Raw genomic sequence first — 24,263 nt, forward strand, 5'->3', positions numbered from 1 at the left:
TCTTCTCTCATCTCGAGGAGTTCTCGTTCCATCGATTTTTGGAGAATAGGGGTGTGTCCGGGGTGCAATTATCCTCTGTGTTCCTGTCTGAAGCACATCCTGGGTGTCATCATGACATAGAACAGGCCTCTGGCCTGTAGGCTCTGGTCTGTGGTCTGGACAGACACAGTGGTGGTATCTCCCACACTGGATGCTGGGAAATATTCAAACCGTGCCTCCCCGCTGACTGCTTCTGCGGCTGGGCTGCCACCATTGCTGAATGCATTTGATTGGCCAGGCAGGAGGTGTAGGCGGGAAAACCAGACAGGAAGTAGAAATGATGCAAGGAGAGCAGGAGAATTCTGGGGAGGAGGAAGTTGAGTCCTCCCACTCCTGCCCAGATCACCGAAGCAGCAGGATGTGAGCTGCCCTACTGAGAAAGGTACTGAGCCACATGGCTAAAATAGATCAGAAAAATGGGTTAATCAAGATGTGAGAGTTAGCCAGTAAGAAGCCTGACCTAATGGGCCAATCAGCTTTATAGAGATCTCAGTGTGATTTTTCTCTGGGACTAAACAGCTGTGGGGCCAGGCAGGACAGAAAAACCCCCAACAAGCCAGCCCCCCTCATGTTACAGAATGGCGCCCAACGTGGATAACTGCATCCACAGAAAGCCTGAGAAAGCTTGGGAAACCTCAGAGTAAAGCATTTTGGTTTTCAGCCGTGGCAGGAAAAAAACAATGCTGTTTTAAAATGCTGGCTTTCTGGGCCATCCTGCAAGGGAAAACTCTTGACTTTCAAGCAGGCGGTCTGGACTATGGATACAATGTTGCAGCTTGCTTCCTGGCAAGGACCTTGAAAAGCCATAGGAGCTTTTGAATGTTGTCTTCTCCATATTCCTTAGCAAATTAAAGACCCATGTGGTCAGAAAAAGAGAGATATACAGTAAAGAAAGATTCAAAGAGTAAGAAAACCTCTAAATGGTTTACAATGTGTTAAAAATATATGCAGTCTTAAAAAAAAGGTTTAAAGCCTTAAAATAAAAAAGAAAGAAAGAAAGTAGTTGGGTGTGGTGGTACACACCTTTAATCCCAGCACTGGGGAGGCAGAGACAGACGGATCTCTGGGAGTTCAAGGATAGCCTGGTCTACAGAGGGAGTTCCAGGACAAAGATATGCAGAGAACCTGTCTCAAAAAGCCAAAAGTTAAAAGAAAAAATAAAAGAAATAGAGGTTAAAATAAAGCCACGTAAAGATGGAAAATACACAGAGAAGCTTGATACTGTATGCTATTATGCTCTCTTTAAATCGTTTGAATGCTGAGGAAGGAGCAACAGCTGCTAAAAGATATTTGCTTATAAATGCTGCAGAATTAATCCAAGATAGGTATTTTGAAAATACCTTGGCTTCAAAATTGAAGTCAAAAGGTATGTTACTTTGGAGAAGAGATTTTGCTTTGGTTTCCACAGAAAATGAGAGGCTCTGGATTTATTCAGAGTTAAGAAAAATCATCTTTGACCAAGGGAGACCACCTGAGAAATCTCCAGTAGGAACAGATGGCCCGGATGTCTGAGTTCTTCATCCAGAACAGGTTCAAGAATGCTGCCTGAGATGATCAAGATTCACAGGATACTTCAGTCAGGACTTGATCATAACTCTAAATTTTCTTTAGGTCCCCATAAGATTATCAGTGCCCCCAATCAGCAGGAAGTAGCCTAGAATACTATGCCTACATTCCCAAAAAATGGAGTATGGATATTTTCCTTTTTTTTTTTTTAAAAAAAGAGGGGGAAGTGGTGCAGAATTGTCTGTATTCAGTCAATCATGTTTTAAATAAATGCTGATTGGCCAGGCAGGAGGTGTAGGTGGGAAAACCAGACAGGAAGTAGAAATGATGCAAGGAGAGCAGGAGAATTCTGGGGAGGAGGAAGTTGAGTCCTCCCACTCCTGCCCAGATCACCGAAGCAGCAGGATGTGAGCTGCCCCACTGAAAAAGGTACTGAGCCACATGGCTAAAATAGATCAGAAAAATGGGTTAACCAAGATGTGAGAGTTAGCCAGTAAGAAGCCTGACCTAATGGGCCAATCAGCATTATAACTTATAGAGATTTCAGTGTGATTTTTCTCTGGGACTAAACAGCTGGGGGGCAGGGCGGGAAAGAAGCCCCAACAAGCAGGCCCCCTCATGTTACAGAGTAGAATGATAATTTCATTTTTTTTCCTAGATTCTTCCATGATCTCTGCTGATTACCACCCCTGCCAGTAAGCCTTCAATATGGCCTCTGAATATTTCAAGGTGTCAATGTAGAACTCTAGAGAATCTGCCTGATAACCACCAGTATCCATTTTCCTCATGTCTTGACTGGAAAACAAAATACTCACTCCTAAGTGCTTACATGACTGATTTCTATGTCACAAAGTGGACTTTATTTTTGGTCTTGTAAGAAATTATACTCGAATAACTCATATGTATTGTTCAGACCTAACAATTCTCTGAGACGACTGCAGGGAAAGAGATGAGATTATAGACAGAGAGTGAGCAAAAATGAGAGGCATCTGAGTCCACGTAGACCAGCAATAGGGTGAGGAGCGATTGACCAGGTTACAGGGAGCTTCTGTTCTCTGCTGGTCCTTCCATCCACGGCCAAGTCTTCCTGTGGAAGCGCTACCGTCTGAACAGTCCAGCCCCAGCTGGGTGTCCCCTTCTGGATATGAAGGTGGTACTGCCAGAGAAAGCTGGTGGGTGCTGCAGAGAAGAGTAGTGCAGCAGGGGGCAGACCACAGACTAGAGGAGCTCTCTCGGGAACCTCAGGCCTTGATTAGAGAGTCGGAGACACTGGGGCAAAGCCATGTGCAGCCTTGCTGATTCTTGGTCTGGAATGTAACTTGACATACAGACGTGTACAAAGCTTAGGTAGATATTGCTTGTGACACGGTTGTGAAAAATCAACTCTTGGATGGTTGACGGAAGAGACAAGGGGTTGACTCACCCTGAGTGTTCTAAGTTTGGTAAGTGCTGAGTGCTTAAAATGTCGATGATTCTGACAAACTTCAAGTACAAACTCGCTGCCTAAAGACTGTTAGGAAAATCATCCCCAATACTTTATGCAAGAAATCCAACATTCTTGTTAATGATTTTCTAAAGAGAAGGGACAGGATGTAAATCAGAGTCTCATAATCATGTGAAAGTCAAGCCCAACAAACCAGGAATTATCTCACTCCACAGGGACTTCATCAGCCACTTTGTGGGTACTCACGTCTTTCCTACTTCATGTCATTTGGGGGATTTGAGTTTAGACATTGAAGTCTGTTCAATAGAAGCTGAACCTCAGACCTTATCATTCTGTGTTCAAGATACCAAGGAGGAGAAAGGAAGAGGAAAAGACTTGGATAAGGTGAACCAGGAGAGAAAATATCTCAACCCACTCCTTAGCTAGAATTTGACCTGGTTTCTGTGTAGAATTTGGTCCCTGGTTGATCAGGAATGACTTGTATGAAGCCATAGGTAGCAAAGACCCTAGAAAAATGGATTAATATTAAATGTTTTTCTTCTTTGTGGTTACTTTGCACACAAGACAGTAACTGTACATCCTGCCAGAATATCTGTATCATAGGAAAAGGAAAAAGAAAGTAGAGAACCAATCATTGGGCAGTGGCTTTGAAAGCTCTTCTGACTGTACTGCTCAAGACTTCTTGAATAGGAACTATTCAACTACTTATATTATATTAGTTGTTAACGTTAATGGGGAATAGTAATGGTTCAATAACTAACCTTTGCATTTTATGATAATTGCAGGATTTGTATAGATGTTCTTTGTCCTCTCAAGATCCCTTTAATCCTATATTTGCTAAGAGATTTTTGGAAAGTCACAAATGGGTATTAGATTCTGCCAAATGCTTTTTCAACTTCTATTGAAGTGATTATGAGTTTCCCATAGTGCTGTGTTATATAGGGAATGGTACAGATTGATTTTTCCAGTGTTTAACCATCTGAATATTTGGGGGAAGTGACTTGGGTGTGGTAATAGCATCATCGTCTTTCTCTAAGGCTGGATTCAGTTTGGGAGTGCACTGTTAAGAACTCCTGCATCTGAATTCATGGTAGAAAATGGTCTTCAGTCTTCCTTCTATAATGTGTTTGCCAGGTTGATATCCGTGATAACCTCAAGACAAAGCAAACTGCCACACATGAAGTTAGCGCTAATGCGTCTTTCTTAAATGTCTGGTAAGCCATGTAGAACTGAGGTTTTCTTTACAGGAATATTTTGACTGAAAAATAAACTTGCTTAAATGAAAAACTACTACCATATCTGCCTGGTTGTGTCGTGCTTCTTAAGGACTTTGTCATTTTTTATGCAAGTTGTCAAATTTATCCTCATGAAAGCATTTGTAATATTTTTCATCCCTTTGATATTTGAACTTATGATATTCTTAATCAGTTTTGTTAGGTGTCTATCAATTTTACTAATCCTTTCAAAATACCAACCTGGAAATGTGTTCTATTCCTCTTTGTTTTCTGTGCATTGGTTTCTGTTCTTGAAGATTTCTTGCTTTCTTAATCACCTTAAATTTGATTTGTTCTTTTTCTTGTTCCTTAATGGGAGAACTTATATAATTAATTTTACAGTGTCTTGTCTAATACACATCACAAAGCAACCCATCTCCCTTCAAGCACTGAATCTTCTCTGTTTGTAATTCCTCAGCTTCAGGGTTCCACTCTGTGCTTTCTGTAGAGTCTAAACCACACGGAAGTGCATCAGCTTTAAACGTTTGGGCATTTTATCGTACTGATATTGGCCTGAGCAGAAAGGACATTTAAATTTTTCTCTTGTCTCCTGAGGTTGTCTATCTGCCCACCCCTGTTGGTTATGTTTTTAGTCTGTAAATTCCAGTTACATCCTATTCATTGATATTAGTGTCAAAGCTGTCATATCCTAGCTGGGCAGCTCCCAGCACTTGGGAGACAGAGGCAGGCGGATCTCTATGAGTTCAAGGCCAGCCTGGTCTACAAGAGCTAATTCCAGTGCAGCTAGTGCTGTTACACAGAAAAACCCTGTCTTGAAAAACAAAAACAAACAAACTGCAAAAACAACTGTCATATTCTTATTGATTATTGGTATTAGGAAAAGTTAATTCACATTAATTATAACTATGTATTTATTGATTATTCTATAATTCCATCAGTTACTGAAAGGAAGGCTTTAAAATCTACAGCTCCTGCTTGTAGGTGAATGGATTTCTTTCTTTAGCTCGAGAAGCTTTTTTCATGGAGAACTTTTGTTGGTAACTGTGGGACATATATTATTGTTAGATCTTCCTGATTGATTAAACTGTTCCTTGTGAAGGAGCAGCCGTTCATCCCTGCGTTGCTTGCCTGGAGTCTGCCCTTTGTTGTATTTACAACGCTCTCTGGCTCAGTGTGTTCATTCTGCTGCTTCAGACCTGTCTGGGTCTTCTTAATGTGTCTCTTTTCAGGCAACATGTGATTGGCTTTTGCCTTTAATTTGGTCTTTTAGTCTCTGCTTTAATTAACATCCATTTTTAGTTATAGGTATACTTGTGTGCCGTGTCAGGGGATGTATATATGAGAGCAGGTGCCTGAGGATGCTAGGGAAGAGTAGAGGATCCCCTGGAGCTGGAATTACAGGGGCTTGTGCTAGGCCCATTCTCTGCAGGAGCAGTAGGCAGACTATACCATGAACCATCCCAGCCTACTTTCTGCCTTTTAAATGGAATAAATTAATCTATAGTTAATATAATTATTGCTATGCTTGGGTATCATCTTTATCATCTTGATGTTCAGTTTCAAGCTTTTTCATCTGCTGCTATCTTTTTTCTTTTCTTATCTTTTAGATTAATTTGTTTCCTAATATTCCATTTCACTCTTCTATTTCCTTTGCATTAATTTTTAATTATCACTTCTAGATAAATTACAAAATGCATCCTCAATTTATTACTGCCAACTTAGATATTTTAATAATTTATGTAAAATGTAAAACTATCATAACAGGAAAATCTACCAACCCTGCTTATTCTTTTGACTGTTTTTGTTATTTAGTTTGCTTACTGAAGCAATAAAATATCACATGAATGTATCAATTTTCTTTTTGCAAAATTCATTTATTAATAACCCCCATGTGTTTGTGTGTGCATGTGCACATAAGGGATGCATCATAGTACACCTGTAAATATTATGAATCCCTGTGAGAGTTGGTTCCCTCCTCCCACCACATGGGTTCTACAGACTAAACTCAGATCACCTGCAAAGAACCATACAGCCGAGCCATTTTGCTGGCTCCTTACAGGTGAGCTTTTTGCTGGCCCCTTGCTTCAAATCTCAGGTATATATACATACTTGATCTGATGTATTTATATAAAATCTAGGAGCCACAAGTGAGTGAGAAAAAAGAGCTCTTTGTCTGAGATTTAATGCTGTTATTGTCTCCAGCTGCATCCATTCTTCATGCAACGATGTAACTCCATTCTTTTTTGACGACTGAAATTGTTCTACTTTGTATAAGTACCACATCCTTTATCATCAGTCCCTCTGTTGACTGACATCTAAGTTGTTTCCCTAACATTGCTGTTGTGCATAATGCTGCAGTATTGGTTGACGGGCCAGTATCTCCATGATGTGTTGCCTTTGAGTCCTTCAGGTCAATACTCAGGGTGATACAGCTGGGTTGTATGGAACATATAATCAGTGTTTGAAGGACTGTCGTGCTGATCTCCATAGTGACTGGCTGACATCCTAGCAGCAGCTGTGGCTGGACTCTCCATGCCACTCTAATTGCCTTTCTCTGATGCCTCATGAGACAGAACATCATTTCTTCATGTTTATTGGCCATTCACATTCATCTTTTGATAACTTTTCATCTCACTGGTGCACTCACTTCATGATTGGGCTGATTTCTTGTTGTTTGGGTTTTTGTGTTCTTTATGTCTTAGATATTAGCCTTCTCTTAGCCCTATAGGTGGAAGTTGTTTTCCTCCCTTTCTGGTCTGCTCTTCATTCAATCATTCCTTTGCTTGTTCCCCAGGTTTTGAATTATATTTTCGGTAGATAAAGACTTTAGTGGTTTCTCCTCCTCCCACAAGTTTAAAGGTGTCATTCCATCGTCTTCTGGAATCCATTGTTTCTGATGAAAAGCTATTCATTATTTATACCCTTGTTCTGTAGCTTTAGAGATCTATGTGAGCGCTTCGAAGAGTTTCCTCTTTGTCTTTATCTCGGTAGTTCGACTACATTACACCCAGGTGTGCTTCTCTTTGCTTTTAAATTACCTGCATGGCTGTGTGTCCTCCTATTCTGTCGCATTTATTTCACCCTTTCTTAGGGCAGGTCGAGTTAGGACTTGAACTGTCTTACAGCATAGCCTTTACCGTTAGCACAACCTCTCTGTAGTCACAACTGGATGTCCGCAGTGTTCACTGAACTGCCTCTGCTCCAGCTTATTTTGAGTTCTATATACTCCCAGCATCGCCTCTTAGTTCATAGCTTCAAAATGGCTGCTCTCTAGAATGTGGATCTTTGACTCATAGTCCACCGCTGGGTGAAGAAATGGAAGTGAGTGACTACCCTGACCTCTGGGAAGGTCGCCTCTCTGAACACTTCCCTCTTCTTAGGTCCAGAGGCTTACAAATTCCAGCTGCATCAACATCCAACTATTTCCTCAGGTATCTTAGTTCTGCGGGGTCACAACTGTCCTTGGTCCATACTTTACTAAGTTGTGCCATGCAAGTTTCCCCAGACAAAAAGACATGTGCATTGTGCTTACCTGAGTTCCCCCTTTCCAAGGTCACAGTCCTAGGCTGTTACTCCGTGCTGGAAAGCAATTGCTTCACATACACAGTTGTAGCTTTGCCTGAAAGTTTTTATCATCACAAGCAGAGATTGACAGCCAGAAAAGGTGTCATTTTCTTAATTTTCTGCAGTATCTACCAACAGTGGCATAACAATAGCACTCTTTTGTGTATTTTTAAAGATGTTTTAATTTTTACATTTTAAAAATCTGTGAAGAATTATTCTACCAGGTTGAAACTCTCCACCATCCCTTCTTGTAACCCCTGAGTCAACCAGTATCTCATAGTGTTCAAATGTGTTTATCACTGTTATGTTTGTCTTTAGGCTTTTTCTAGTCATAAATTTTTTCTTAAATAGGATAATTAATAAGTAATTGAACTACTTAAATACTGAAATAAAGAGATGCTTTGGAGACTGTGTGTAGTGCATGCAAGCCTTTAATCCCACCATGGAAGAGGCAGAGTAGGTGCTCTCTTGAAAGAATTATTCCTGACATTCAAAATTATAGAGGATCAAATGTACACTTAAATAGATGAAGCTAATTGACTGAATGCATTAAAATAGATAAGACATTATATTTTATTAATGTTTTGTCAAGATATTTAGACCCATCTTGAATTAAGAACCATCCCGCAGTTGAAGACCGCAATGAAGTCCAGCAGCCCTGGTTTAGATTTCCATTTTGTAGGTAGCCAGAGTCTCCAGGTCTATCCTGTGAATCCTCACAGAAAACTTCCTCCTTGCTTAAATCAGCTGGCTGAACTTGTTCTCTGTTTACTAGAACAAAAGAGATTAGCCACAGTTGTAACAGTCAGAAGACTTTGCAAGTCAATAGTGGTATTTGCATCAAATCTGGTATACAACAGAGGAACAACCCCAATTCCAAGTCCACTCTAGCTTTCTTAGCTTTGGTTATAAACATGTCTTTATTAGATCAGTGGTTCCCAAAAATCAGTGTTTGCATGCTGATTCACCCACAAGGCCTTGTTAAAAACAAGTGTCTTGGCTCCACTATGAGCATTTCTGATTTGATGAGGAAGAAGCCAGCTACAAGAGTGCAACAAGGAAGGAGTCCTTGTTGCCAACTGCAGGCTGTCCACGCTACAGGGATGGTAGAGTTAAACAAAAACGGTAGGGGCAAGACAGCGAAGCCAGGAGTACCTGGATAAGAGGCAAACATGCTCGCGGCTGGCTACAGGGCTCTGAGAAGCAAGGCCAATGATGGTGATGGCAGACTAGTTGCTTTGCTTCTGTGGAAACTTCATGCCTCAAGAGACATATTCTAGGTAAGGTTGCTTTTACATATTCTAATGTAGCTAGTTAACAAAAGATTAAGAGTAAGGGTAATGTCCTACAAGCTTACACCATCTTAAGAAAGAGACCCCAGATGGGTCCCCTAGACAAGAGATGGCAGAAACATCGCAGTTACTTCTCACAGTTGTGAGGAGCATAGAGCGAGCGCTCAGCAGAATTAACAACTCTTGGGACAGCAGCAAGAGTGGAAGTAGCTGCGCCAACCAACGGCTGCGGCTGGCAGAGAGTTAAGGCCAACAACTAACAAAGCCAAAGCAAGAGATGGGTACAATAAGGGTTCCAGCCACACCAGACCAGGAGAGCGACATGGAAACAGGGTATTGCAGGGAACCAAGGAAGCTTGGTCTAGCTTCCTTGAGAGGAATACATCAGAGGTTTCTGAGGTTAGAGTCCATGGCTCCCAAGGCACAATCTCTACTTCCTGAGAGACCAATGCTCTTCCTCAGGCAGTGAAGTGGTCAGGTTGCTTTGTGTTTATCCATATATTTCCTTAGTAGTCAAGGAAGCACGAAGGCTTGATGGGACAATTGACTTTAGACATTAATCTTGTATACTCTGTATGACTTGCAAACTTCACTCTGTTGATCCTGACAATTGCCATTATATTCTGTTTCTGATAAACACATAAAAGCCTTATATTTCTCAATAAAATTGTCAGCCTCAGTCTTACTGTGGTCCCCCCAACCCGTGCCTGGTTTCATTCCTCATGGCCAGCCATATTAGGTGACCTTGACCCAGGAAGTAAGCTCTAGCCTCTCTCTGGACCAGGCGAGCATTAAATGAATGTTGGGTCCTCTAATTCACCAAATATCATCTTGGCCTTCAGCCATTGCTTCATAAAATGTTAAGATGCAAGTCTGTTCCAGAAATCCACTGTGGCTCTCTCTCACTAACGCCGACAGTTTTGTTTTCTCTCGTCACCAAATCTTTAGAGTTTGGGTCTCTCCAGTTCACTTCTTATGATTCGGTAAATCTCTTTATGAAGCTGGCGTTCTCCTCATTACTCCATGAGTCACCACTCACAAGTGTCTGAGTCATTAGTTGTCATCCGTGTCTCAGTGAAGCCCCTGCTCCACGTGAGCGTCCTGGATCATTATGAGTCGACAAAGGACCCATCCCTATCCAAAACCTGCAAAATAGGCCGAAGGAGCACCCTAAAATTTGCATTTTTTACAAGTGTTGAGATGGAGCAGATGCAGCCCAAGTTGCGAGTAGGTGAAAGGCGCTTGAAGAGCCGCTGACATGTTCTTTCGAAGCCAGTCTGTGCAAAGGCGGGCTGTGTTTATGCGGCTACCTTTGGGGAGTCGTCAGCTCTGTCCTGTCATCTGAATGCCCAGGGTGAGATGGAAGCTGTTATCCAGGAGCAGGGAGGTCATCAAGGATGCATTACATTGACGACAATGGGGATTCTTCTAGAAGGAATGGCAGCCAGGAGACTCGAGAGCTTCCATTACTAACTGGGCTGTGAATAAACACAATAAGTATGCGATTGGGGTCTGGCATTATTTCTTTAGTGACCTCCACTGAGGAAAGCTAATGACGGCAAACCACAGATGTTCCTAATATTGAGCTGGTCATTATCACCAGCAGTAGATTTCTAATTCAGATAAGATGAAATTTCATGACCCAAGGGCGGAGCATTTTCTTTATTAGTTGCAAAACCGAAGAAGAAGCATACATGATTGCCTTGCCTTGAAACAGCCCCATTTTATCCCAATGTGAAATCTGAACATGAATTCCCTTTGCTTCGCCACAGCTCCCTGGGAATGGACACATCTTGGTGCTTCTTCACTCAACTGGTGGTTATGGAAAATAACAAAGGTTAGCACTTCACTCTGGGGATGGGGGCAGGGCAAAGGATGTCCAGGATGCAGTGGCTTCACATAGAAAAGCACATTAAGGAATGGAGAGGATACTTCGGGAGGAATTCCTGTGCCATGGCAAAATAAACAAAGTAACCTTACCCACGGTCCCTAGCCATCTATGAGTGACATCATTTTTAGTCACAGAAGATTCTGCTAACATATCAGCAGGATTTTGAGAGCGAGCTTTGGTTTTGAGAGGTGTGTGTGAGAAGAAAAACATTGTAAGGATTCAGAGTTCATGCTCAGCATTCGTGGTGAGCAAGCCAAGGCAATGCCTTGAGCACACATGTTCTAGATACAGAAAATAGAATTTATTGTGAAGACCTGACTCGTGTGAAGTCGCCCTGTACACCGTCTGCAGGCCAGAGGCCCGGGGAAGTTAGACTTCTCCACTTTGGTGTTCTATGCAAGCCTTCCGCAAGATGAATGTTGCTCACCCACGTGTGAGCCATCTGCTTTATGTGGTCCGCCAACCCAAATGCTAATCTCATCCATAAACACCCTCACAGACACGCCCAGAAATATTTAATTAGTATTATATTGATAAAATAAATGCCCCAAGTTGTATACTATTTATATCAAAGCAAGTGTTTTGGTTCTCCTACCAGAGCCATGTGGAAGAGTCAAGAACATGGTGTTAGAGATGAGAGGCTAAAGGACCGTGGATGCCAGATTTGCCAGGTCAGGGGCTGAGTACATACTCCATGGTCTATAGGTACACTGTCGTTTTTAAGTAAAAGAAGAATGTGACCTTGGTATTTACCTTATGACAGTCATGAATTGGTCATTCATGACAGAAAGGCAGAAGAAATATGGAGACCACTCAAGAGGTAATGGCTCAAGTGCAAAGCTACCAGATGGAACCAATGAGACACCATGGGACCTCAACACAGTCGAAATAAAGAAAGGGCGGTCAGTCACTGATGGAGTTTATAGAGGAGGGAAGGTTTTTACAAGGATCTTGGTGTCACTCACCGAAGCGGGCAGTCTGGAAGAGAGCTGCATTTCAAGGTGGGGGAAGGAAACACAAATAATTGAAATGTAGACAATTTGGGCTTAAGCTTCTAGCAGCAGACCAGGTAGACTCCTTGATGGCGGCTGGAGACGTCCGATTGAGGGGCTGATGTGTGATCAGAGTGATGAGCTGCTCGAACTTCTCCAAGGCTCAGAAGAATGGTGTGTACTGACGGGGAGTTCACACTGGCTTCTCGGGACTCTGTACCTGGACACGTCCTCCAGGTGGCGACCATTGTAGCACTCCTACACAGAAGGAACAAGAGACAGTTTTTGTTTGTTTCTCACGCGTCATTGGCCAAAGGAAGCTGCACGAGCCTTTCTTCTAAGATGAGGCAAACTCAGGAGAATAGTCCTACAACAACTCAGAGCAAAGCAGCAGTCACAGAGTCAGCAGGGTGTCACAGTCAGTGGGTAAGGGCACTTGTCACCAAACCTGAGGACTTGCCTCTGTTCAACCCTCTGAACCTGCACGATAGTACGAGGGAGCCAAAACCCACAATTGTCCTCACAGGCACATGCATGTGTGCACGCGCGCGCGCACACACACACACACACACACACACACACACACACATATGGGCCCCCATATGTGGAGTGAACCACTTGCTGGCTGCTAGCATTATCTCCTGGTGTATTATACCTGGTGCAGTCAATCCCCACTTAAAGAGGAGCAAGAAGAATGCGCAAGGCCCTAAGGCTAGAACCTCAAGGAACACTCTTATGGGAGAGTAAGAACAGATACTTGAGAACATGATCGAAAGCAAACAGAAATGCAAAGGGCTCTGGCCAATCTAGAGAAGGCAGTCAGTGCCCCAAGCTGGAGCCGACTCCCAGAATCTGTGACTGAGAAAGGTCGCTGAGTCTGACCTTGAAGGAGATGTAGTAGCCTTTAGGAGTCTGCTTTGGAGGCGATGGGGCCGGTTACACACCAAGCCAGGCTGAGGAGAGAGGTACAAAGTCGGAGCTGACTGTTGGCTGTGGGTAAAGAACAGACACGATGCTTGCTCGAGGTGACAGCTAAATGTAATCCGCCTTAGGAAAGCAAACCTGACGCCCGTCCCCATTTCTCTGCTCAGTGCTGTGTATTGTGTTACTCGCTGTGCCAAGCAGTGCTTTAGGGGCCGGGGAAAGAGCGAGGCAGGCTCCCTGTTCCCATGAAGCTTATCTTCCAGCGGAGGCAGATGTACAATAAACAAGTGAGCAAAGAAATGGATGCGTGGAAGATAATTTCTAATTATACCTAGGTCAGATAACACTGAACAAGTTATATTTGGTTCTTCCCTTGGCCAGAAGAGTGGGGAGCATGGGTTGAAGGGTGGACCCAGCCTGGGCGGCGCAAATGGACTCCAAACTATGAGGCAGGCAGGCCAAGCAGATACAGGACTGGAGTGTCTTGTGACAAGACCAAGTTCTCAGAGGAAACGGGGTTGGAAGAAAGGATTTTGTTTTGTTTGATTTTCTTATAGCGTGGTGGTGGTGGTGGAGGAGATGGTGGTGATGGAGGAGGTGGTGGGGTGATAGTGGTGGTGGTGTGTATGTACTTGTTGTGTGGTGTATGTATGTGCTTGTATGAGCACATATGCTTGTGGGTGCTCGTCTACATGTGTACATGTGTGCAAGAATGCACAGGGAAGTCAGTGCCAAGTGTTTTCCTCCATCAGTCTTTTTTTTTCTTTTTTTTTTACATTGGACTTGTTTATTCAAGTATCCGAAAACACTCTTTCCACTTCCTCCCCTCCTCCCAATACCCTCCCGCTCCCCCCACTCTCCCCACTCCCTCTCTTCCTCCCTCACCATTCCCAAGAACAGTCAGGGTTTCCTGCCCTGTGGGAAATCCAAGTTCCTTCCCCCTCCCTCCAGGTCCAGGAAAGTGAGCATCCAAACAGGCCAGGATCCCAAAAAGCCAGTCCATGCAGACGAAACAAGACCCAGTGTCATTGTCAATGGCTTCTCAGTCTTCATTTGGACCTTGGGGGCTCAGTCAGCCCCCATGCCAGCCACATTCAGAGAATCCGGTTTGATCACATGCTCATTCAGTCCCAGTCCAGCTGGCATTGGTGAGCTCTCATTCGATCAGTCCCCTTGTATCAGTGGGTGAACGCACCCTTCGCGGTCCTGACTTCCAGTGCTCCAATGTGGGTCTCCGTCTCTATCTCCATCCATCGTCGGATGAAGGCCCCCTCTGATTTTGCTTTCCTTGCTCACGATCTCCCTCCCTCTGCTTCTCATTTGGACCTAGGGAGTTAAGTCCAGTGTTCCAATATGTGTCTCTGTCTCTATCTCCATCCATCGCCATATGAAGATTCTCTCTGGATAGAACTTCTCAGCACTGCAGCAGGGATAGCTGGGTATTTCCAGGACCCAGGAGACAAAAGGGCGGCAGCAATGGGGGCAGGGAGGGGTCCCGTGGAACACTGAAGACCCTGCCGCAGAAGCTGAGGGGGGAGGGGCTGTGCTCTCTTTCGGGACAGAGCGCCCAGGCGAGCACCCACTCACCTCTCTGGATAGCACTCCTCAACCTTCCTCCATCAGTCTTGACCTGATATTTTGAGGGAGAGTCTCTCACCAACCCTGGAGCTTGCCGATTCAGCTAGGCTCCAAGGATGCCAACTCTGCCTCCCCAGTGGTGGGATTACAAGCTGTCCCACCACACCCTGCTTCTTCCCTGGGTGCTCAGGATCCAAACTCAGGTCCTCATAGCCCAGTAAGGACTTTATCGCCGAGCCTCTGCTTCGTGTTGTTATTGTGAGACAGGGTCTCGTGTATCTCAGGATGAGAACGACATGAGGCTTTTGTGTCTTCCTGCCTCTACCCAGGCAGTGCTGAAATCCAGGTGTGGGCCGCCATACCTGGTTCATACGAAAGACAAGTCAGACCACCTGAGTGTTCTTGTGTGCACCTCTATGGCACTTAAGCTTTCTAGAGACTAAGTAGAAAGTTCTCGAAAGTAATTACATATGAATGTAAAGGATCTGTCTCTACCAACTATAGGGTCCTCCTGGCTATAATACCCCACCTTATACCCTAAACTCTCCAGACCAGGAGCATGGGCTGCTCTTCCCTATATAAACCAGGCATTTTGGTTAACCACCCTCTTTCCTGGCTACTGCACCTGGCTCCCTTCTCTCCCCCCGCCCCACTTCTTCCCACATGGCAGAGCTCAGTCTGGTCATATCCACTCTGGACTCTAAGATGTCCCTGCCTCTGCCTAGGCTCTCCCTTTTATCCACAGTAAACCTTCTCCTCCAACTTCTCTAGGGGCAGTCATGTTCCCTTGATGTTTCTTTTCTTTTTTTATTCTTTTTTTCTATTCAACAACCCGCTGGGGTACTGTCTTATTACAAGGCTTTGTACTGTGCCAAATCAATGCCTCCTCGCGGCTTGGGATCCAGCCACATTAGCTTAGCATACAATGCCTTTTCTACTCGGTTGCTTTCTAGTTTCGGGTTTGTAGAATTCAGCCTCGATTCTAAACAAGTTCACCTCTCTCCCACGTCACTACAGAAGTTCAGAAGAATTTTCTGGACCCCTTCAGTTCCTGGGGTTTTAAAGATTAAAACTACAGTGCCTATGGCGGCAAGAAGGTGCATTTCACACCAGAAGCAGGTGCTGGGAAGCAAACTAGGGTCTGCAAATGCTGTTTGTGCGCTCAACAATCGGGCCATCTATCTCTCCAGCCCTGTGGGGTTTATTTTGTTTTATGGGTTTTTACTTTTAATTCTTCTCTGGTACAGAACATCCTGATAGCAGTTTCCCCTCCCTCCACTCTCCCAGTCCCCCACCCAGATCTACCCCTTTTCTGCTTTCTTTCCGAAAAGAACAGTCTTCCCAGGGCTATCAACAGAGCACAGCATAGCAAAATACAATAAGACTAGGCACAAACCCTCATATCAAGGCTGGGGGAGGCAGTCAAGAAGTAATAAAAGGGCCTCCCAAGAGCAGGCAGAGAGTCAGAGACACCCCACTCCCACTGTTGAGATTTCCACAAAAACATCAAGCTAACAACCATAACATACATGTAGGGAACCTAGTGCAGACCCGTGTAGACACTGGTTGCCGTTTCAGTCTCTGTGAGCCCTGATGAGCCCTGTGGTTCTGTGGGTCCTGTTCTTCTGGTGTCCTCAACCCCTCTGACTCCTACAATGCTTCCGTCCCCTCTTCTAAGGGGTTCCCTAAGCTCCAAAGGGAATGACCCAATGAAGAGCTCCAATTTGGGCTCTCTCTCTGCCTAATGTTTGGCTATGGTCTCTGCATCTCTCCCATCAGTGTCCAGAGGAAGCCTCTCTGATGACAACTGGGCTAGGCACCAATCATATCCATCTTTCTGGATTGTTACCTCACTTAAGATGATTTTTCTGAGTTTCATTCATTTGCCTGCAAATTTCATGATGTCATTTTTTTTTAGCAGATGTCATTTTCTGCAGTTTCTGGATATTATGAATAAGACCATTATGAACATAGTTGTGCAAGTGTCTTTGTGGTAGGGTGAAGCATCCTTTGGGTATATGCCAAGAGTAGTATAGCTGGTTCTTGAGGTAGATGGATTCCCAGTTTTCTGAGGAACTGCTGTATTAATTTCCATGGTGGTTGTGCAAGTTTATACTCTCACCAGCAATGGAGGAGTGTTCTTACTCCACATCCTCACCAGCAATGGAGGAGTGTTCTTACTCCACATCCTCACCAGCAATGGAGGAGTGTTCTTACTCCACATCCTCACCAGCAATGGAGGAGTGTTCTTACTCCACATCCTCACCAGCAATGGAGGAGTGTTCTTACTCCACATCCTCACCAGCAATGGAGGAGTGTTCTTACTCCACATCCTCACCAGCAATGGAGGAGTGTTCTTACTCCACATCCTCACCAGCAATGGAGGAGTGTTCTTACTCCACATCCTCACCAGCAATGGAGGAGTGTTCTTACTCCACATCCTCAGCAGCAATGGAGGAGTGTTCTTACTCCACATCCTCGCCAGCAATGGAGGAGTGTTCTTACTCCACATCCTCACCAGCAATGGAGGAGTGTTCTTACTCCACATCCTCGCCAGCAATGGAGGAGTGTTCTTACTCCACATCCTCGCCAGCAATGGAGGAGTGTTCTTACTCCACATCCTCGCCAGCAATGGAGGAGTGTTCTTACTCCACATCCTCAGCAGCAATGGAGGAGTGTTCTTACTCCACATCCTCGCCAGCAATGGAGGAGTGTTCTTACTCCACATCCTCACCAGCAATGGAGGAGTGTTCTTACTCCACATCCTCACCAGCATGAGTTGTTGCTTGCATTATTGGCCTTAGCCATTCTGACAGGGGTAAAATAGAATCTCAAAGGAGTTTTGATTTGCATTTCCCTGTTGAACATTTCTTTTAAGTGTTTCTCGATCTTTTGAAATTCCACTATTAAGAATTCTCTACTTAGATCTGGACCCCATTTTTGATTGAATTATTCAATTTATTGAGAATGGTTCTTAAGTGATGAGAGATTGGCCTGATCAGTGCCCCTCGCCTCTAGCAAACCTTCTTTGGTCTATGCAAGACAAAGAGGGTTTTTCACTCCCACAGAGGGGCAGTGTGTCTCTTCTGTAGACTAGGAATCCAGTATCCCCCCCGCCTCTCCCGGCCACTATACTCCTTACCTATCGGGTTGAGATGCCCCAAGAAACATACCTGGCAACTTCAGAAGACCATGCTGCTGTCCTGAGGGGAGGAGGGGACTGTCACTAGACTTGACTATGAGAAAAGAGGTTTGATTTGCTGGTTTGAGGGAGGTGGCAAATCATTGCACAGGCCCTGCACTGTTAGTACCACGCATGTGCTGGGCAAGTAGACGCCTTGTGACCGTTGGCTCCAAGGATGCCACACAGAGAAGCATAGGCAGCACCCCACAGCCCTGATCTCCATGAGCCTGAAAAGTTGCTGTCTCCTGATGCCTTTGAAGAAGGATGCTTGAGAGAGAGATGCACATCATGCTTGCATCTTTGAAGCTTCCTCCAAGGCAGAACTAATATGTGGTGACACAGGAATTGCATTGCACGGTGTCAATTAGGCCAAAGGGCCTTACACCTGCTCCAGCTTTCCAGTTGCTGATTCCTCTCTGCACAGACCCCAGCTATTCCATCCACTCCACCAGTGCCCATCAAGACTTGCTTTATTCCAAGCGAACGAAGCCATGGATCATGGCCCAGGCTCCTGTAGCATGCGGAGCACTTGCCGATGGGCCTTGCCTTGCGTGCTAACTCAGGGAGTTCAGACTACACAGCAGGTCTGTTTGGCTCCTGTTGTAATGAGAAGGAAGTGAGTGTGGGCGGCAGTGTGATGTGGTGGGAGCAGCTTCTGGAAGGAAAAGAGCAAGCTACTCACAAGCCAACCAGCGAAGCCTTCCTGGTTGGGGTCACTGGAACATTTTCTGCATAAAAAGAATCCCCACAAGTTGCAAAATGAGAAGGTAGTAGAGTTGACCCCTGCCCTCAGGAGCCTGGATAGGCTGGTAATTTCCAGGCATAACTGCCCAAGGCAGCCAAAGACATCACCGAGAAACTAGAAAGAAGGTCCTCTTGAGGAGGAAGTTCCGCCAGAGCCTAGGCCCACATCATACGCAGAGACGAGGGGTTGAGGCTGAACTGTAAAGACAACTCATCTCACAGAGCATCTCTGGAGTTTTGCCATGAGAAAACCCTTTTGAGGACCAAACACCCAAAGGGATGAAGAAAATGGCTGACAAGCTACAGGAATTTCAAAACTTCTAATGAAGACACAGTCACCTGGTGGAGACTATTCCCAGGCCACGTGGGGATCAATGAGGAATGTGCGGTTGAAAAGTCAATCTGAAAGATAAATGACAGAGACAGAGTGTGCAGAGAACAAGCAGTCAATACTCGTGCTGAGAAATGTTAATTCCGACAAGCGCTCACAGGAGGAAATCCATTCTTCTATTAATAGTAGGAGATTCGAAGGTAATTATTTCCAACTGCTGGAGAAGGTTTCGTGAAAGTTTCTCTACAGGCTACCAAAAAGGGTGCTAATGGCGGACCCCTTTCAGGACGATGTGAGTGCAGCACGTAACACAATGGTAGAGGCCCCTCCCCGTTAGTCCAGAGGCCCATGGAGTAGTCTCTGACTTGCCGATGACTTGAAGATCACTCGTGTCTGACTTGTGTGTGTATGCAGCCATTTCTAGGGGAGACTGTTTCACTGTGGGCTTCCTGGTGTTCTGGTTCCTGCCATCTCCCTATCCCCTCTTCCTTGATGTCCCACGAGCCACGGATGCAGGAGCTATGGTTGACATATCCATTGGGATACACTTCCTTCGTCTCTGCATGGTGTCCAGTTGTGGTTTTCTGTGATGGTCTCCATTTGCTGCGAAGAGTTTCTTGGGTGAGGGGTGGCCACTACAGTTATCTGTGGGTAACTGTAAAGATAAGGTTTAGGCTGTAGTAAGGAATCATGCTGCCCTAGCAAAGTGCTGGTGGTAGATTCCTTTCCAAGGTCCGTGACCTAGTTTTCTAGTGCCAGCCACGGTTCCTTCCTGTTGAGTGACTCTTAGGTCCAATTAGACAGCTGTTGGTTCCCACCAACATGGACTGCCACTTAATGAACCTTCACAAGATATTTGGCCGTGCTGGCCATTGTCGTGATTTGTTGGCATCCCAGCTGGGTAGGACTATTGATGGTTTCCCTCCCTTAGCGGATTGCATAGAATTTTCTGGTAACATAGAAACTAGGCTGCAGGAAGGAGGTCTTCAAATTAGATCCTACTTGAATCATCTGGGTCCTTTGTCTTAAATGTGAACTAACCAGGAAGGGAGAAAATTTCATGGGGTCTCACTCCTAAACAAAGAGCTAGAGGTAACTCTCGACTAGTGCCTCTTCCGGGGAGGAGTCCCCATATAAGTTACCCAACACAAAGTGGCCAGTCCTGAAAACACAACCATACAGACATGTTTTATTTATATACATATATATGTGTGTATGTGCAACAATGATAATCAAAGGAAAAGAGGCTATTAGTTTGAGAATGGAGGTATGATAGGTGACGGAGAGAGGGTATCTAGGAGGGACCGGAGAGAGGAGAGGTAGGGCAGAAAGTGAAAAGACTCTATTTTAATTGAAAATGTATTTTTAAAACACATTAAAAAGAAAGATACACGGTTAGAAAATATTTAACTTAATGTCCCCATAGGTCAAAAACACCGCTTAGAGCAGTATAAAATATCATTTGTCACACATGTGACAGTCATAAAATCATGGATACAAATACATCCATACAGAACCAGGATAAAGTGGAAGGCTCCGATTCTCACTAAACCCAGAGGTGATGGGTTCAGCTGGACTGGTCCAGGAGCCCTGAGGAGTCTTCTTTTTCCTCCTATCCACGGCTGGGATTGCAGGTGCTGCTGGATCTGGCTTTCAGCTGAGTCCTGTAGATCCAAACTCAGGTCCTAATGCTTGTGCGACAAGCCCTTGCCAGCTGAGCCATCTCCCCAGCCTTTCCCCAACAATTCAAATGTACACGTCTATTTAAATTGTCTCTAGACCGCTCACACTGTTGAACACTGTGTAAACAGTGTAGACTTTATCGCTTATCCCTGTCTGCACGTGTTCAGTACAGAGGCAGTCTCCTGAATGATCTCAGTTGGATTCAGGAACATGGTAGTCCTTGGTTTTGATCTCAGTACTTAGGAGGCAGAGACCCATGGATCTGTATGAGTTTAAGACCATCCTGGTCTATACAGCGAGTTCTAGGTCAGCCAGGGCTACACAACAAGGCCCTGTCTCCAAAGAAAATTGGGAAAAGGAGACTCTGTGTACGTGACATCCAGGATCTAGAGAGCCTCTGCAGAGTCTGCAGAGAGCCTGCGTGGGCAGAGCAAGGGCTGTGTGAGACACAGTGAGGCCACAGAGAGACCTTAGAAGAAGCCAATTATGCCAGCATCTCTATTTGGACTTCCAAAACTATGAGAAAATAATTTCCTTTTGCTTAAGCCAAGGACCACCCCTGCATGCTGTTTTGTTATAGCCACCAGAGCTAACAAATACACGACTCATGAGCCTTCCTGGGTGACACCCCCAGCCCTTACCCTTGGACCCCACTTGAGCTCTCCTGTGACTTACATCTCCAGACGTCAGTCTGAATGGCAGATGCTGTGACTTCCCTTTGAGTTCAGGCAGATAGGTCTCAGTACCCAAAGAGAATTCAGTGTGCCTCTTAGTTCCAGATTGCTAGGACAGAACACCTGAGAGGAGCCCCTTAATGAGCAAGGGTTTGTAGTGCATCACGAGCTGGAACCGAGGCAGCTGTTCACACTGCCCCTGCAATCAAGAAGCAGAGAGCATTCTGATGTTCAGCTTCTCATGCAGGTTAAGGTCAGGCCTAGGGAATGGTGCTGCCCACTCTAGGGTGGATCTACCCACATACACTAACCTAATCTTTGGAATCTCTCACCAGCATGCCCAGAGGCTAATCAATCCCTCCTTAGGTTTGCTTACTTAGGGCTCTCTCGTGATTGATTCCAGATTCTGTCAAGCTGACACAAACCATCCCAGCCTCTAACTGCCCACAAAAACACAAGAGCTGCGTGTCCAACCCGATGCCCTCCTAAAATCCTGACATTCAGGCACATTTAAAAGTGACTTGGACTATCAAAACCAGGCCATCACCTTAGGCTCAGCCCAAAATTCAGAGTGTCCTTTCACGTGGGCACAGCCCAGCAGGGTCCTAGGGCCGAGCACAGAGAGGACCAGCAGTGCAGGTTTTGAAACATCTCCAAGTCCCCAAGCTCTGGGAAGCTCTGGGGGTGCTTGGCACAATCATGTGTGGTCTTCCTGAGAAGGGCACAGAGGACCTGCCTGGGGGCACAGGGGTGGTCACCTAGAGGAGGTCAGAAGCAGCTGGAGCTCGTCGACCTCCTCCACCTGTGTCTGGCAGGAGACATGTTAGCCCTCAATATCCATGTTTGTCCTCCCCCTTCAGCTGGAAAAAGGGGGCCTATCGGTCAACTGGTGCTTCAGAGAGTTTGCTAGGGACTGAGGTGAAGGAGACGTTCTTACCACATGCAGCAATAACTTAGAGCCTTTCCCTTTCACCCAAGAAAAATAGCGAGGTGACTTGACATTTTACATAATTGCATTTAGAACAGATGGCAGACTCTGTAGCCCCGCATCTTGGGAAGCTTCACTTAAACGTTAACACACATTCCCTGACTCAGTTTCACATGCCCTGGGTCTTGAGAACACTTCCTCTTGGGCCGGAATGTAAACATCTCGAAGTGGCTGATGAATACGAGCCTGAGAAAGGGGCCACCAGACAGCCTCGACTCCCACACCAGTCCTCACTGAATCCCCCCACCCACCTCCACCCACTCCCACTCCTCACCCTTTGTGTGACTCTTTGGAGTAGGAGGTAACACCTCGCTCAATTTCTGAGCAATACAGAACGAGTCAGAGCATTCTCAGCGTGTGCAATCGCGTGAGTCTGCCTTACAACCCATGACTCACCACGGTTACTGGTAACTATTGGAGGCGTGCATTCTTAATTCTGGTCCCCCTCACTACTACCTCATTAGTTAGATTAGTAGCACCGAGGGGCCTGAAGTGCAGACAGAGTTACGTCGTCACTTGCCCAAACTCGCAGATGCACGTGTCTGAGTGCACACCTGGGCCTTTGACCTCTGGGTGTCAGTCACAGACTCTGCCTACCACCCATGAATAGAGCAATGTGAACAGGATGGAACCGACCACTCTAATACACAGATGTTGTCCGCTGGGGGTTGCCGTCTCTGATCTTCTGTAAGGACTTTGGAGAGAAAGACTGAGGGAGGGGTGGGAGGCACCAATGGAAAATTAAAGGTTGGATTTTATTTTACAAACAAATTACCACCCATTCACTATGAGCAGGGTGCAGCGTTTTTTTACGATTCCTTTCGTAAGGAACACTATACAGTGTGGACGGAGATGTAGATTAGTTCAGCCATTATGAAAAACACTGGAGGGTTTTGAAAAAGTAGCAATAAATCTACTGTATGATCTAATAATCCCAATACTGAGACTAAATCCTCAGGAGATGAAGTCAGCATCCAAGAGACATGTATATTCCTGTGTTCTTCTCATCACTATTCTTAACAGTCAAATATGGAAGCAACCTAAACAGTCATCAGCAGGTATATGGGGAAAAAACATAGTATATAGGCATGATGGAAAAAGATTCATGTTAGCCTCCGCACTTTTCTGTGGATACCCAGGCCCGATTCAGGCGCGCGCTTTTCCTGACTCGAGTCCACGAGAATGGACGACTGTCCTAAGAGTTTAAACAGACACAGACACAAAGAGACCTGCTCATTCACCAAAGAGTAAATGGCCACTTTATTAAACTCAAGTCGGGAATTTATACCAGTGGGCAAGAGGTTCAAAAGGGCACGGCCCCCTCCCATCAGGAGCAGTGGAATAGGATGACAGGTGCCTGGCGCCTCAGGCAGAATCAGCTGGGGGAGCCAGGCATGGCAGGCTATAGGGCCCGCAGCTGGAACCTTGTTTACAAGTGGAATTACCATAACAAAAGAGAGCCAAGTTCTTTCTAAACTATACCCTCAAGCCAGTGCTAGTGCAGAATCTCCAGGGAGCCAGAGGTCAAACGGCCCTGTGAATCGCCAGGAAGAAAAGGGAAAAAGACCTGTGTACCTACAAATTCATCCTTAAAAAAGAAAAAAAAAATCTTACCATTTTCAACATGGTAAATGAACTTGGAAGACATTGTGCTCAGTGAAGCAAGCCAGGCCTTGTGATTGTCAGCCAAATAAAAGAACCAGAAAATCAGAAATCACAGAAGGAGAGCGGAGAATGGCAGTTGCTAAGGTCTGGGACAGAGAAGGGTTTGAAGCAAAACTGCTGGGAAAACAGGGGCGTCCGAAGGTTGGAAGGAACATGTCCAGAAGACCAGCATTACACTACGGGGCGGTAAGATGCATCCCTGGCACATGCTAAGGGTAGAATTTTAGTTCTCTTACCGCAAGACCCATCACATCAAGCATTAACGCACTACTTCTCTCCGTGGTACCATTCCACCGCATACACATGCTTGAAGCAACATGCTATGCACATACAACATTCCACCACATCACAGTTGACACTGCAAGTCCATAGATGAATCAAATCTCCCAGGGGCCATACAGTTAGTGAGTATCTAAGCCTGGCTAGTAGCTGAGAAACGGCTCCTCTGCCATATAGTATTGTTGGTTGGTACAGCAAATACTTCCTCTCCGTTCTCTTGGGCATCTCTGTTATAAAGGGAATGCTCTGC

At 45.3% G+C, this 24,263-nt stretch overlaps 1 long non-coding RNA gene across 1 annotated transcript; it reads left to right on the plus strand.

Moving 5' to 3' along the window:
* Window positions 1-377: 377 nt before the first annotated feature.
* Window positions 378-2,446, plus strand: LOC148118890 (uncharacterized). The gene is made up of 2 exons (XR_015735558.1): window positions 378-421; window positions 2,204-2,446. It is a non-coding gene; the product is annotated as an uncharacterized LOC148118890 (long non-coding RNA).
* Window positions 2,447-24,263: the final 21,817 nt, after the last annotated feature.

Source organism: Myodes glareolus, chromosome 19 (assembly GCF_982192425.1).
Source record: "Myodes glareolus chromosome 19, mMyoGla1.1, whole genome shotgun sequence".
Classification (NCBI taxonomy): domain Eukaryota; kingdom Metazoa; phylum Chordata; class Mammalia; order Rodentia; family Cricetidae; genus Myodes; species Myodes glareolus.